Here is a 15,677-nt window from a genome sequence, read left to right on the forward strand (position 1 = left end):
TCAAACTCCTTTATCCTTCTTCCCAGAGCCACATAGTCTGCAGCAAGGATCACCTGGATCATAGGGTTCATTGTCTTGCTAATATTTTTAGTGACTGGCCATGTCCCTCTAATTCTGAATCAGTGTGGAGGAGCTGACAAATCCAGTAGTATCAACAGAAATTTCTTGGGAAGTTGTAGGATCAGTTCAAGCTGCTGCAGGATGAGAAAAATTGTGGGAAGGAATGCAGCAGTGAAGTTCAGTCACAAAGCATTACTAAATAGAACAGCATGGATAAGGGCTGACACCTGAAGTTTCCTGCTGTCATTTTCTCTTCAGAGGATAAATGGAAGACTCTGGCATGGATCAGAATCAAAGTGCAATTTTATACATGCTGGCATTTTATAATGGTTCCCTCCACCCCCAGAGATTTATAACAACCATGTGCTGGATGGCATGAACCAGGACAGAATTCTACTAAAAGCAAAACATTTCCCATTGACAGATCTGAGCCCCTTTATTTTAAAGCAGAACCAAACCTCTTTTGCATATGTGTTTTTGAGCTATATTTGCCTTCACTGTAATTTTTAATGTTACAGCTGCCACGCCAAGATTTGTACATTGTGCTTCTAAACAAGAGCATGCTTGTCTACGTGTATCTAAGCCAGGTATATGGTGCTTACTAAGCATTCCTTTTTCTTTGTTTGTTATGCTGTCACTGTAATAAGTACAAGATACATGGCGTCACCCTACACTTTTCTATTTTACACTTACATTTACATTAGATACACTAGGCTCTAAGAGTCAGTCAGCAACCTCACACCAGATTTGCTATTCATCTTTCTTTTCAGCATTTTATTTTTTCCCTATTGCCTGGTAACTTCCTTCCCCAATACCCTTGTTCTCAATTTCCCTGCCAAAACCAAGACCACCTCTTTCTGATGTGGTTGAAAATGGATGACATATGAGCATCGGACACCAAAGAATAATAAGAAATGATGCACACCTGGATGCCAAGGTAATAAATCCAGATTGTCTGGACAGAAAAGAAGCAGATGTTGAAGTTCCTGTGAGATTTTTTGTCAACTCAGGAATATTACAGTCTACTGGCTCTCCATATAATTTTTGGCTAGTTCACTTGATATGTGATATTGATCTAAATAGATGTTTCCAAGCTGACCATTCACTCTGTCGATAATTCAGATGCCAGTGAGCTGTTTTGGTATGTCAGACTACAAGCATGGAAGCTAACATTTACTGCCAGACTGAACTTGCTGCATTATTCAGAAGATGAGTCACTCTAAGGGTGAGAGGCTCCCCAGGACTAAAACAGGTGTTTGGGGCCATATATTAGATAGTGCAAAGAGTAAAGAACTGGTAGCCCTCAACTCCCATGGACAATGGTGATGCCCTATGGTCCCAAATAACCCCGAAAAGGGCAGAGACTAGAAAGTCTGGTGAGCACCATGCTCCTCTCTCCAAGTTGGTGGAAGTCTGTGTGCTAAATGGGTTTAGAACTCCAGGGGAATTTGAGGACACAGTCCTGACTGAGATCCAGGTTGGGCAGAGGTACGGGAGCATGTCCCCAGGGATATTTCCAGTGGAAGCTATAGTATCCACTCACCTTGGAAGTATGTGTGGAGTGCAGCTGTAGAAGAAAGTAGATGATGATCAGCAGAATGGCCACAGACCTATTCATGTCACCAAGTGCAATGGGATGAAGTGTGGAGAGGCAAATGCTTTGAGAGCTATGGAGCTGGGAGAAGATCCTGGGGCTCCACATCTCCATGGCATGGCTTCTTTGTTCCTGGGCAACCATTGCTCTTTCTCCCTCTCGCCTGAAGGGAAAATGAGTTGGGCTTTCCATGTGTTTCAACACATGGAGTTTTCGAATTAGTTAGTTTCCCTTATGTATGTTTTTCCATAGAAGGAGGATGATTTGGCCTCCTATCTTATAAATTGCTGGTGGTTGGCCAGACATGTTGCCACTTAGGCACGTTACACCGCTATTATCTCCTAACTCCATCCAAAGCAATGACATTTCTAAAAATTCTTCTTCATGACAAACTCCTAGTTCCTGCAGCAAATAGAAGGCGGCACACAATTATTTTAATCTGATAAACCACGTTGAGTCTTTAACTTTGAAATGAAATATTATGGCAGGCTGGTGCAATGCAAATGTTTTCCCTTCTCTTGATCATGAATTGCACAAGAATGGAAACAGCTGGAGAGCAGCCCATCTCTAGCCACCATCTGCTTGTTATAAAATAGCTGTATCTTGCAATTTTTTTCCTCTTTTTTATTACTGTTATTAACACACAATAAAGAAATACATTTAAATAGCATTAAGGTTGTAACACAAACCTGCAAAATGGAGGCACTCCATCTGAAGCATGCCCTGTTTAAAATTATTTTTATCTGCACCCTTTTTTACATCATTTGGCATCCTACTGCATCCTGCTGGTTGCTGCATTTAAAACAGGTGCCCAGAAGCAACAGGACTAGTCCTTCCTCTGGCACAGGGTGATTTCAAACCACTCCCCGTCAGTTTAAATTTTAATGGTTAGTAATGACTATATAGTTTTTTTCCAATTTGCAGCTCCTAAAGCTAGTATGAAATGAAGGCATGATCCTGCACCTATTATAGTCAAAGGCAAAACTCCCATTGATTTCAGTGCATGCAAAATTGAGGTCTAAATACTTCTCTCCTCTGTTCAATTCTCATCTGTGCCACAGGCTTCCTGTGTAAAGTTGGGCATATCACTAAATCTTTCTGTGCCTCAGTTCCCCAGCTGAAGTATGGGGATAATGGTGTTTCTTTTCTCCCTCCCTTTGTCTGTAAGTCTTTCATAGAATATCAGGGTTGCAAGGGACCTCAGAAGGTCATCTAGTCCAGTGCTACTCAAAGTGGTGGTCCACAGACCGATGCCAATCCGCTAGCTTTCGGCTGCTGATGTGCGCGAGCCATCGGCTGCCGGTATGCGCGCACATTGGAAAAAAAATTGCTGGTCCCCCACATCAGATAGCTTCAGAAGCACTGATCCAGTCCAGCCCCCTGCTCAAAGCAGGACCAATCCCCAATTTTTGCCCCAGATCCCTAAATGGCCCCCATCAAGGATTGAGCTTGCAACTCTGGGTTTAGCAGGCCAATGCTCAAATCACTGAGCTATCCCTCCCCCCTTTGGGGCAGGCCTGACCTCTTGCTATGTATTTGCACAGCACTACAGCAATGGACTGCCAGTCCTGGTGTCTCTCGGTGCTACTATTGTACGAAGAATAATGGCATGTCATAGAGTGCCATTATCAATGTCTATAATAAATGTTAGACTTTGCTGGTAAGTGGTGTAGTTTGGTCCAGCTATAAAGCAATGTGCCTGAAGAATCAGTTCAGGCTGGATTGAGTGACTACAGCAGCTTTGTATCACTCTTATCTTCCCAGGAACACCCATTATTTATGTGTTAATGTAAAAATATTTAAACTTTTTAAACTTCAGCAGTTCACTATGAAATTGAGCCTAACAAACAATTTGTTTGAACAAACAACAAAGTTTTTTAAATGTCCTGACTTTCAGCCCCCAAAGTAATGAAACAAGTAGCACCTGCTGTCACACAGGTATGGGAGTTGGGTTAAGTAATCCACCACCTGTGCAGCCTGACTCATACAACCAATGAAATTGTTGCATGCAAATTAGCTGTAGAATAAGGGTGCTGATTGTTGCGTTACCTCGGATATCACAATCGTCTAGGGCTCTTGGCATGGTATAAATACATGCCTTACTGTAGCTGTATACCTCCAGGGTGTAATTCATAAAGTCAAAATGGCTGAGTATTTAAAAATTGGATGATAACAGACCGCGAATCCTTGTGATGATTGAACTTGGTGATATTCTAAACAAAGAGTTCTCAGCCATGCTTTAGCTGTTTCCATAATCTCACACTAACTCAACAGACATTCTAGTCTTCAAAGTGACACACAGACAGAGTGACTATCCTGGAATATTACTAAATTGATTACACTCTGGTTCACAACACTGGACATGGAATGACCACAGGAAATGTGTCTGGAAAGATTACCCCATTTCACCCTGAAATACTGCTGTAACATGAAGGTGAATTATGAAAAAAACTCAACTCTCTCAGACTGTCAAATGCTATCCAAGCGAGGACCAGCTACGTACCTATACAGATAGAAACTGGTACATATTGATGGTATATCATTCACAAATGATGAAATTCAGCCCTCGGTTGAGGACCAGCTCAAGGCCTCTCCACCACTTAAGTCCCATTCAAGTTCTAAGGGCTTATGTAGGACTTAAATGGTGCATAGGTCTTGTGCATAGGGGTGAATTTGATGCAAAATGTGTCTTCAGAACATAGTGCTTGGCCCCCCAAGTCTGATAGGTGGAGAATGGTGGGTGGGGGGCATCCTTGGGCTGCATTTTAACTGCAAAAATGCTGCATGTGGCTTGCTAGCCATGGTTTGGTCACCCCTGCTATATGCCCTTCTCAATAAAGCAAGGTGTAATTACTTCATTCAGCCACTAGATAGAAATATACAGAATATAAAATTTAGCTAAATTGTGTGTATGTATAATCTTCTGTATATAAAATATATATAAAAAGATGTGATATATACCCCTTTTGTTTTATATATATATTTGCTACCTGTGATTTCTTCCCTCCCTTCCCACATCCTCTTCTATCTCAAAGCAGGACCCGCAGTCTTTTTCAAAGACACGTTTGACAAGCTCTGACATGACTTCTGCCTCCCTCTGTTCCATTTCACCCTTGCTCGCTAACACCTTTCCTAACTTCTCTCCTCTTATTGACACTGAGGTTTCTCACCTTCTGTCCTCTTAACCTCCCACCTGCCTAGTGATCCCATCCTCTCCTACCTCATGACCTCCCATGACTCCTTTTGTCCTTGTCACACTCTCCTCCTTAACCTTCCATTCTCCCATCACAGTGCAAACAAACTCTGGTCTCCACCATCCTCAAAAAACCCCCACACTGAAACCCACATGGTTCTCCAGTTACTACCTCTCGTCACTTCTAAACTCAATGAGTATGCCAGCTACAATCACGGTCTGAAGTTCCTTTAACTCCACCCTGGATACCATCCAATCAAATTTTGTACTCTTCACCCCCATTAAACTGCTGTCACCAAGCTCCCTAATGTCCTCTTCTTTGCAGAATCTTGAGGACTTTACTCCCATGTTCATCCTTCTTGACCTCTCTGCTATTTTTCATATTGTCCATCTCATTCTTCTTAAAATGTTATCCTCCCTCAGCTTTCAAGATGCTGTCTTGCCCTGGTTCTCCTGCAACCTCTCTGGCTGTTCTTTTAGTGGGTCCTCATCTTTCCTTCTCCCTCTTTCTGTGGGGGGGTCCCACAGGGCTCCATCTTTAGTTCTTTCCTCTTCTCAGCTACACTCCATCTTTAGGTGATTTCATTCACTCCTGACCTGTCTCCCCTCATCCAGGTCCAGGTTTCAGTCTGTCTGTTTGGCTGTTTCACCACCTACTCAAACTTAACAGGGCCAAAAATAAACATAGCTTTCCTTCCAGTCTCTCCTCTTTCCGCATTCTCTGTGACTGTTGGGAACACCACCATCCATACCTTGGGGCTTATCTTTCACTTCTTTTTTACCTTTTCCCCACACATCCAAGAACTGACCAGATGCTGCTGATTTTTCTCTCGGTAACATTTCCAAAATTCAGCCTTTCCTTTCTCCCCACATCATTAAAACACTAATTCAGGCTTTCATCATCTTCTGGCTTGACTACTGAACCTCCTCCTCTCTGATCTCACTTCCACATATATTGCTTCCCACTGAAACATCCAAAGCACTGCTGGTAAGGTCATCTCCCTTGCCTATATCTCTGGCCACAACTTTTCCTCTCTTTGAATCCTCCAAATGACTCCCCTTCTTCTACCTGATCCACTTCAAGCTTCTTATCCTGACTTTCCAGACTCTCCACAACTCTTCCCCTCCCTACTTGTCCACTCTTCTCTTTTATCACATCATCCCCTTCATTTTCAGGGATGCCAGCTGTGTCTGCATCTTTGCCAGCTTCTCTCACAATCATGCTTTTCTCTGTTTTGGTCCTCGTACATGATTTGGTTGCCCATAACCTGTGTGATCTTACGTTCATTTCCCTTGTCCATCATCCTAATTTCTTTCATGTTGCCTCATGGTAGACTTTAAGATCTTTGGGGCAGGGACAATCTCTTATTCTGATTAAGTCCAGCATCAGCTTCAAGATGGCTCTGAATCTCACTGGACTCTCTTCCCATTAGTGCAATACGAATAAATAATAATGATTTTTATTATCATAATGGAGTTAACTGCTCTGATCCTGACAATACAGGCTCAATTTTATTTTTAAACTTGTATTTCTTTCGCCAACAGGAAAAATAAACAGAAAATAATATATGTGTATAGCTCCAGGATAAACCCAGAGTGTTTTCCATTTGTTAGAGTAGCGCTTGTTCTTTCATTAGCTAAATGAAATAATGTGTCGCACATTACATTAAAGAGGCTTACCTAACTTATTAACTGAGAGGCCAGTGGTGGACTGCCATTTATATAATGGCTCATTCATTAATATACATGCTAGCGGTGTTATAGGAGAGCTCAAACAATTATCATGCTTGTTAACAATATCTCATAATGAGCCAACACTCAGCAGCCTATTGACCTTTCTAAAATAGCTGACTGTTGTTAAGGATGAGAACAGTATAAAGTTGCACAGTATTCTTTTGGGTGATGCAGTTCCAGGAGGTTCAAGTGAAGGGACTGACTATGCCAATTTTAAAAGAGAAGAGCAGTGGGGCTATAGTGAGATCCTCATACAGCAGAATGGGTCAAAATCCTGCTTATAGGGGGAGGTTTGGATCCAATAAACTGAGAACCAAACTTGAAGAATAAGAGACTGAAGAATCTGCTGGCTTTGGACAGAAAATAGATTTAAATCTCCTTCTGCCTCTCCATTAAATTTTATTATTGATAGCATTGCATGGCAAAGAATTATTTCATTCACCGTACATGTTATAATTACACATTAATATATCATTTTTCAGGTTGAAAAAAAACCTGATAGAAATAGAAAATATACATCTAAAGTTCCTGAGAGCTGGCAGAAGAACTTGCTGTACAAGTTATGATAGTTTCTGAAAAACCATGCAGGAATGGTAAAGTGGCTAAGACCTAAGATTTGTGGGGAATGTGTCATTATGGTAATAGCCATCCTGTTTATTTAATCTGAATTCCTACTGAATTAACAGAGAACAGAATCATGAGTAACAAGCAATGTGGGTTTATGAAGTATGAATAGTGCCAAGTACTACTAACCTTTTCCCACCACCATTGCAAAACAATTGGACATGGGGTATTTATCTGGAGTTCAGTGCTACATGACAGCTTGCATCTTTTTTGAAGTACTGCAACAAGTGGTGCAAAGGATTCTGAGGCACATCTATGTCCTGAACTGTCATAAATATAAAGGGAAGGGTAAACCCCTTTGAAATCCCTCCTGGCCAGGGGAAAGCTCCTCTCACCTGTAAAGGGTTAAGAAGCTAAAGGTAACCTCGCTGGCACCTGACCAAAATGACCAACGAGGAGACAAGATACTTTCAAAAGCTGGGAGGAGGGAGAAAAACAAAGGGTCTGTGTCTGTCGGTATGCTGCTTTTGCCGGGGATAGAACAGGAATGGAGTCTTAGAACTTTTAGTAAGGTTTCAGAGTAACAGCCGTGTTAGTCTGTATTCGCAAAAAGAAAAGGAGTACTTGTGGCACCTTAGAGACTAACCAATTTATTTGAGCATAAGCTTTCGTGAGCTACAGCTCACTTCATCGGATGCATACTGTGGAAACTGCAGAAGACATTATATACACAGAGACCATGAAACAATACCTCCTCCCACCCCACTCTCCTGCTGGTAATAGCTTATCTAAAGTGATCACTCTCCTTACAATGTGTATGATAATCAAGTTGGGCCATTTCCAGCACAAATCCAGGTTTTCTCACCCTCCGCCCCCCCTCCCCTCAAACTCACTCTCCTGCTGGTAATAGTTCATCCAAAGTGACCACTCTCCCTACAATGTGTATGAAAATCAAGGTGGGCCATTTCCAGCACAAATCCAGGTTTTCTCACCTGGGCGGGAGGGGGGGGGGGTGAGAAAACCTGGATTTGTGCTGGAAATGGCCCACCTTGATGATCACTTTAGATAAGCTATTACCAGCAGGAGAGTGGGGTGGGAGGAGGTATTGTTTCATGGTCTCTGTGTATATAATGTCTTCTGCAGTTTCCACAGTATGCATCCGATGAAGTGAGCTGTAGCTCACGAAAGCTTTTGCTCAAATAAATTGGTTAACTTTTAGTAAGTAATCTAGCTACGTATGTGTTAGATTATGATTTCTTTAAATGGCTGAGAAAAGAATTGTGCTGAATAGAATGACTATTCCTGTCTGTGTGTCTTTTTTGTAACTTAAGGTTTTGCCTAGAGGGATTCTCTATGTTTTGAATCTAATTACCCTGTAAGGTATCTACCATCCTGATTTTACAGGGGTGATTCCTTTACTTCTATTTACTTCTATTTCTATTAAAAGTCTTCTTGTAAGAAAACTGAATGCTTTTTCATTGTTTTCAGATCCAAGGGTTTGGATCTGTGGTCACCTATGCAAATTGGTGAGGATTTTTACCAAACCTTTCCCAGGAAGTGGGGTGCAAGGGTTGGGAGGATTTTGGGGGGAAAGACGTGTCCAAACTACGTTTCCCAGTAAACCCACTTAAAGTTTGGTGGTGGCAGTGGATATTCCAAGGACAAAGGATAAAATTAATTTGTACCTTGGGGAAGTTTTAACCTAAGCTGGTAAAAGTAAGTTTAGGAGGTTTTCATGCAGGTCCCCACATCTGTACCCTAGAGTTCAGAGTGGGGGAGGAACCTTGACAAGAGTGCTGGGTATCTTAAAATAAATAAACAAAATATAAAGGCCAAATATAGATATATGGAAAGAGCTCCTGGTTTTTCCTTTGTCTTCTGTCAGTTCAGCTATTGCTGTTGTCTGGTATCTGCTCTCAGTTTTCAGTGCTGTGCTCTCCAACAGGTCGCGTAGGACTTAACTCCTTTCCCCACCATACAGACTAACTTCTCCTTCCCAGTCAAGGCTTCTTGTTCTTCCTCTTATGTGAAGCACCCAGATGGCAGTATCAAAATATACTGCACTATTGCCTACTGCTCTTATTTAACTGCAACCGACCCAACTCTTAACGCCAGGCCCCAAAGGCCCAGGATCATAGGATCCTGCTTTAATCCATCCCTTTTTAAAAATTATTCTGTGAATAAGTCAGACTTTGGAGGAAAAGTACAGGCAGCAAATACATAGAAGCCTCTTTTCTATGTGCAAATATATTGGGGCATATAGAGGCAGCTCTTAAGTGGTGTAAATTGTAATCACGCCATTGAAACCCCTGAGGACTCCCTCCACTTACGCCAGCTGTGCATCTTCCCCCTTTTGTTTTTTGGTACCCAGACACATTTATTGAAAGCAAATCTCTCAGTGCCTTGCAAAATTTCATTTCAAAATGCAAAGCAGATTTCCCATTTTAGGAATACAACACACACACCTCATCACCCGCAACAAACCTCTAATTCTGTGGTTTTTTTCCGATCTTTAAAAAATCCCAGTCTGATTTTTTTCAAGCTTTATTAGTTTTTTCTTATAAAGGCTTTGGGGCAGAGAGGTGGAATGCCAATTTTCATCTCTTGACAAATGTTTATAGCCAAGATGCAAGCCCCTGAAAACAGGGGTTTATAATTTAAATGTTGACACAACCTTAACTAGAGTGGTGGGAACACTCTTGACATAATAACTGCCATTCTCTGGAAAGTATTATGGCAAGGCATCAATCTTTCTTAATGCAGAAATTCAGGCCGTTGGCTACCATGGACTGTGGGTAATGGCAGCAAGGTTCAGATTCTTGGGGATGGAGCCATCAGTACTTACAGACTGAAGCCATTTTAATTTGTCTGTTGTGCCTATTCATGCCCTAAACCTCTGGTGCTCGTTCTGATATTATTGACGTCAATGGAAGCTGTTCCAGTGCCTTGAATTGAGCCCCTTGTGACCATCTTTTATTTTAATGAACATCTTTCTATGAAACGTGTTTCTGTCTCTTCCTTTGCCTAATTGGAACCAAAATCTGTGTCATTGCCGCCCACTTCATTCAGTCATTGTTTATATTGTTAACTCATTTTCCACCACAAAATGTACAATTATCCTTATGGTCAATACACTGAAAGTAACAAAGAGTCTGGATGTAAAGATGAAATTGTAACATATACAGAAATCACAGAATTTCTCAGTTGCTTATTCCCTCCCACATACTTCATTGACCTCGTCCTGCTTCCCAAATCAAACAAAAACCACAATTTAAAAATCATATGAATAAGGGGATTGAAAAAAATGCCACACGTGCAGGGCCATACAGAAGGTTTTGAGTACTCAGGGTAAAACCTGAAACTGAGGCTCCACCCTTCCAAAAAAATTACCATGGACATGATGAAAAAGTTTAAGGACAATACTATAGAACACTTTAAAGCTGATCTATTATCACAAAAGACAAATCACATCATGTTTATCCTTGCTTGTTTTCAAGTGAACGGATTCATAACACTATCATAATTTAGGCTTCTGGCAAAATCACACTCTGTTTACTGCATCACTAAGACTGATACACAGCTTTGGCCCATGGTAGATTGGAGGTAGTTTTGTCATCAGCACTAACTTACTAAGGGAGTGCTCCCCTTCAGAAACCAAAACCAGCACTGAGATGAAAATCCTGAGAGTGACACGGGTCTGCTAGAAGACATTCTGCAGTCCTTTTTCATAAATTTTGTTGAACAACTTAATTGAAGTCACTGTTCCTACTAGTGTCTCTAACAACTTGTTGAAAAGGTGAGTTTCTTTGACAAATTCCTATTCTATCAAATCTCTCGGGTAGCATTTTGATCGTTCTCAAGCTTTCATGATACTGGAAAAGGCATCATTTGTAATTGGGTTCCAAATAAATGAACACATGCTGTTGCTTGTCTAGTGCAATGTCTAGTGCAATGTAAAAAACATCAACCTTGAACTCAGTTTTTCGGTTTTCATGGTCCTATGTGATGGTCCTGCCTTCATCATGTTTTCCTCTTTCCTTCTCAAATAGATCAAACCAGCACTAAAGCTGGTGAGTTCAGAGGCCTGAAGATTGTCTCAGCTCAGAGGAATAGATCCCAGCTGGAGTGGATCCTATGATATCTCTTTCCCACTGCCATTGTAGCGGATACGTCTGGGGTGTCACTAGATCCCTCCACACACATCTTTTAGGCTACTGGTAGCCAGATCAAATTAGCACAGCCTTCAGAGTGCTCTCATATGTGATGGTGAATTAGATCATTGCGATAGAGCTTTAGGATTGGAAGCATCAAAGGTGGATTATTGCCACATTTGTGCCACCCCTCCTGAGCTATTTGGAGCTCTCCTGAGCTGTAGACTAGGAAAATAGGACAATTCAGTCATTGGTTATTGAAGCATGTGGGTAGACCTTAAGGAAAGGGATAGATTTGAGTGAGACCCCGATTCAGCAATCCATCCCTACTTGAACATGCCCTTAAGTACTTTGTGAATAATGGATTTATGGTAATGGATTTAAGCATGTGTTTAAAGGCTTTTGCTGAATTGTGACCTGTGATAAAAGAAGTCAAATCAGTCTTAAATTATAATATGAGACAGTATGTTTCCTTCATGGGTATGTGAGGAATAGTACATGACAGATATAGGGCTTTCATGTTACAAATCCTGCCCCATTGGAGTTTATGAATATGGAACCGTGAATTCTTGCACACATTTCAGTACATGCCTACACCCTGATTTTGGATTTCTTCTCATGACAGTTGTTCCTTTGGGTGGTCCTTCTAGATCAGGGTTAACACACAATTGTAATGTATAGGAAGCTTGGATTACCACTACCCACGCAGGGTCTGTCCTCGAGTCTAGCAGAATGTCATTCTTTAGGGCTCTCATTTTAGACCAGCACTAAATTTATTTTAAAACGGGGTCCCTATATTTTGAGGAAACCCTCAAAAGGTTTTTCAGTCTTTCTATCCACGACCGTGAGCAGCTAAATTTGGACCTGAACATCCTGAAAGTAAAAGGGAGATTACAGCCAGAGTTCCAACTTGATGCCCCTCTATTTAAGACCTTTTGTTGTTATCTGAGGCTTAGAAGAGAGTTTGGTCAGTGCTGGGATCCTGAATAACTGCAGCTTACCCATTGAGACTATCAGACTTTCCTGAGGCCCTGAATGTTTTGTTTTTGTCATCTAATCAGGATTAAGAATAATATAATATCTCCAAAAGCACTTAACAGCCATAATTTAAATGACTGAAATCTTGATTAAGGGGATTAGAAACTAGGTTTAAAGGAAGCCAAGGGATACATTAAAGGACTTTAAATGCCTTTAAAAATACCCCGGTCTAATAAAAAGAATAAGAAATAATTTGTTTAAGGGTTTTCCCCAGTGATAGTCTGTATGATTTAACCAGGCTTCTTATGTTTGAAACTTAGTAAACAATTTGAGTCCCAAAGCCTCTCTTATACAGGGGTTAGAATAAACACCTGAGTGTGAAACTCACTGGAATTTAGGGCTTGTCTATAGATGGAGTTGTTCCTGATTAACTCCATGTGTGAATATGCTTATTCCAGAATAAGAATGTCTTCTTCCTGTTTAGCTTAACCCACTCTCAGACTATATAGGTGACAAGTAAAATAGGTGTTTCCTCTAGGACATATTTGGGTCTCACAGGGCCAGGTATGTTATATGTCTTCTACATGGAAACTGAAATCACCAAATTTCTTTTCCTGTTTCCACAGTGCAAAGGAATGATAAATAGAATATTTGCATTTAAAAATCTGTTTATATTTTTGCCTTGGGGAGGCAGGGAACTGCCTGAAATCTTCCTGTGAAAGGTAGTCAGTTAAATGGTGTTGTGGATTTGATTGTGAACAACTGCTATGAGCCATTCCCTGCAGCTATTGTTCTGAATCATTGGACAATCTTTTGCAGCGAGGTCTCAACTGTTAGTTATTGCCAGTTCAGGACAGACAATAAAACACTGCATCTATCACAATAGTATAACTCATGGCTAACCCGTCTGAACAAACCAATCTACACAGCCTTCCGAATCACCAGTAACTACTGATGCTCTCTATTGACTTTTTTCCTTTTTGTCCAGCATTTGTGTTTACAGTGAGGCAGGTACATCCATTCTTCTGCCCTTGGCCAATGAACATGGTCTTAGGTAGAGATGGCGGTGTGGGGGGTCAAATAGTTTGCCCATCTCAGGAAAATATTTGAGATTTATAAAATTTTTCCTGTTCTGAATTGGAATGAAAAGTCAAAATTATTTGCAAACTCAAAACTGGGGGGGTGGAAATTGTTCCGGTCATTGGAAATGTTTCATTTCACTAAGTTAAAGTGGGGCTTTTTTTAGCTTTGGACTATTTTGGAAATTTATTTTTTATTATAATTCATTAAATTTCAAAACAAAAAGTCATGTTCAACCAGGAAACCGGAACTTTTTGTTTCGAATTGTTGAAATGTTTCATTTTGACAATTTCAAAGATTTTTTTTTTAACATTCTGTCAAGAAATTTGTCCAAACTGACCCTTTCCCACAAAAAAGTTTTGGTTTTCTTGACAAATCAGCATTTTCTAATGAAAAAACATTTAGTTGAAAACTTCCCAACTAGCTGTCATCCTGGTCATCTGGAACTCCCCTGTGATCTGCCATTGCTACTCCTGCACTGGGATTCTTGTCTGCGTACTGCTTTCCTGCCTCCCTGTTGTGTCTGGGCTTACTGAAGAGCTGATAGACACAGAAATATATAGGCCAGCTGCAAGCAGCTGAGGAGTTCACATCACATTTGCTTTTGCATGTCTATCTTGTCAAGAGAGTGCCTTATAGACAGACAGGCAAGAACACTCACTTTCGTTTCATTTCCATGGACTTCAGTGAGAGGGCCTGAATACCATAGCCACCATGAGAAAGTTCATTAAACTTGTGGAGGTTCTGGAGAAAAGATATTATTTGTCTTCCCTTCAGTGCTATCTGTTCTTTTACTTTGGCACCTCTAGCCCTGGCAGTTCGTGATCTGTAATGAACCCTCTCACTGTGTGGGCCTCTGCTGTTTATTTGATTTGGAGAAGTCTAAGCAGAATGCTTGCATGGAAAAAAAAATGAATGTAGGTAAAAATAACACAGCATTTCTGTCTGTTGTTAACCAATCTCTCAGGTCACTGAAAAATATTCTGAACACCCATTTTGGGATTGAAGTCGGCTGGAAACTCATAGTAATAAAAAGTTCTGATATCAATTTCAATAGCCCTGAGGTTTTGATATAAATCTACAAAAGCATGGGGATACCCAATTAAGGCAGAAATGCACCATTAGGACTTAGATATGATAAGTAATAAGCATGTTGCTAAAGTGGCACCCTACAATGGTTAGGTGCTGGACACATGTCCATATTCAGCTTTAACTATGGATGTTCTTACATGTTAGCTCTGGTCACGTCTGATATAAGGGAAACTGTTTTATATGTTAATTTGCAAGTATTGTCGTGATTACTCATTCAGAGTTGCACTGGGCCTGCATTTTTTCTCTGCATGCACACTTCTTCACAGGTACCAGTTGACTTGGTGGAAAATATGGACATGTTTACGTGCTGCAATATGTATGCAAAACTAACAAGGGAAATGATTTTGCATCTCCTGATGTCTTCAAATAAAAATGAAATCTAGCACAATGGGAGCCTGGTCTCAGATTAAGGCCCCTCAGCGCTACTGTCTTTCTCTTCATTCATATGACATTTGAAAAGCAATGGGCTGGGACTATAATTGAGTTTTGTGGTTCAAAAGCCATTCTAATGCTTCTGGGGTAGCTAGGTGAATCCCCTGTGTTTCACCACTGTAAGTGTGAGAGGGGCAGTTGTCCCTAATGTGTCTCATGATTTGCACCTCATCACAATCACAATTTGGAGATTCTTTGATTTTCCATTTGTGGAGGAGACATCTACACCTTCTATGTGTTATCTGAACATGATTAAGTGCAGCCTACTGCCTACGGGGAAGGCAGAATCCCAGGGCTTCTTTCACTGGATCTTCAATCAGGTCTTTGCTTGGAACATCACAAGTGGCCCACAATTTGACCCAATGAGTGCTGGAGTCTTTTCCACTGCCCTGTAGTATTGATTTGGGGGTCCTGGATTTGAGTTGGGAGAGTGGCAGTGAATTAAGATTTTGGTGTATCAAGAGTTCTCGAGCAGCCAGGATTTTGTTGTACTCCTGGACCACAGCATTGTCCCAACTGATGTTCACTGACACAGTGCCCACCAAAACTGGGAGCCATGGTATTGGTGTTGATTTAAGAGAGCCACTAACAATCCTAAGTGTGGCATTGATTTCAGTGTCAATGAGATTGGTGTGGGAGTGTTGCACCTAACTGGCACTCAACACACTGCTGTTGGCAAGACTAGGGCTTGTACTAACATTCAAAGTGTATGTGCATCACATCCCTAGGATGTGCCAGTAAGCTTCTTACTGATGTTAACCCTTGTCTTTATCTTCTTTTTGGAGTTGTCAAGGTGTTG

The sequence above is a fragment of the Caretta caretta genome, chromosome 2 (assembly GCF_965140235.1).
Source record: "Caretta caretta isolate rCarCar2 chromosome 2, rCarCar1.hap1, whole genome shotgun sequence".
NCBI lineage: Eukaryota > Metazoa > Chordata > Testudines > Cheloniidae > Caretta > Caretta caretta.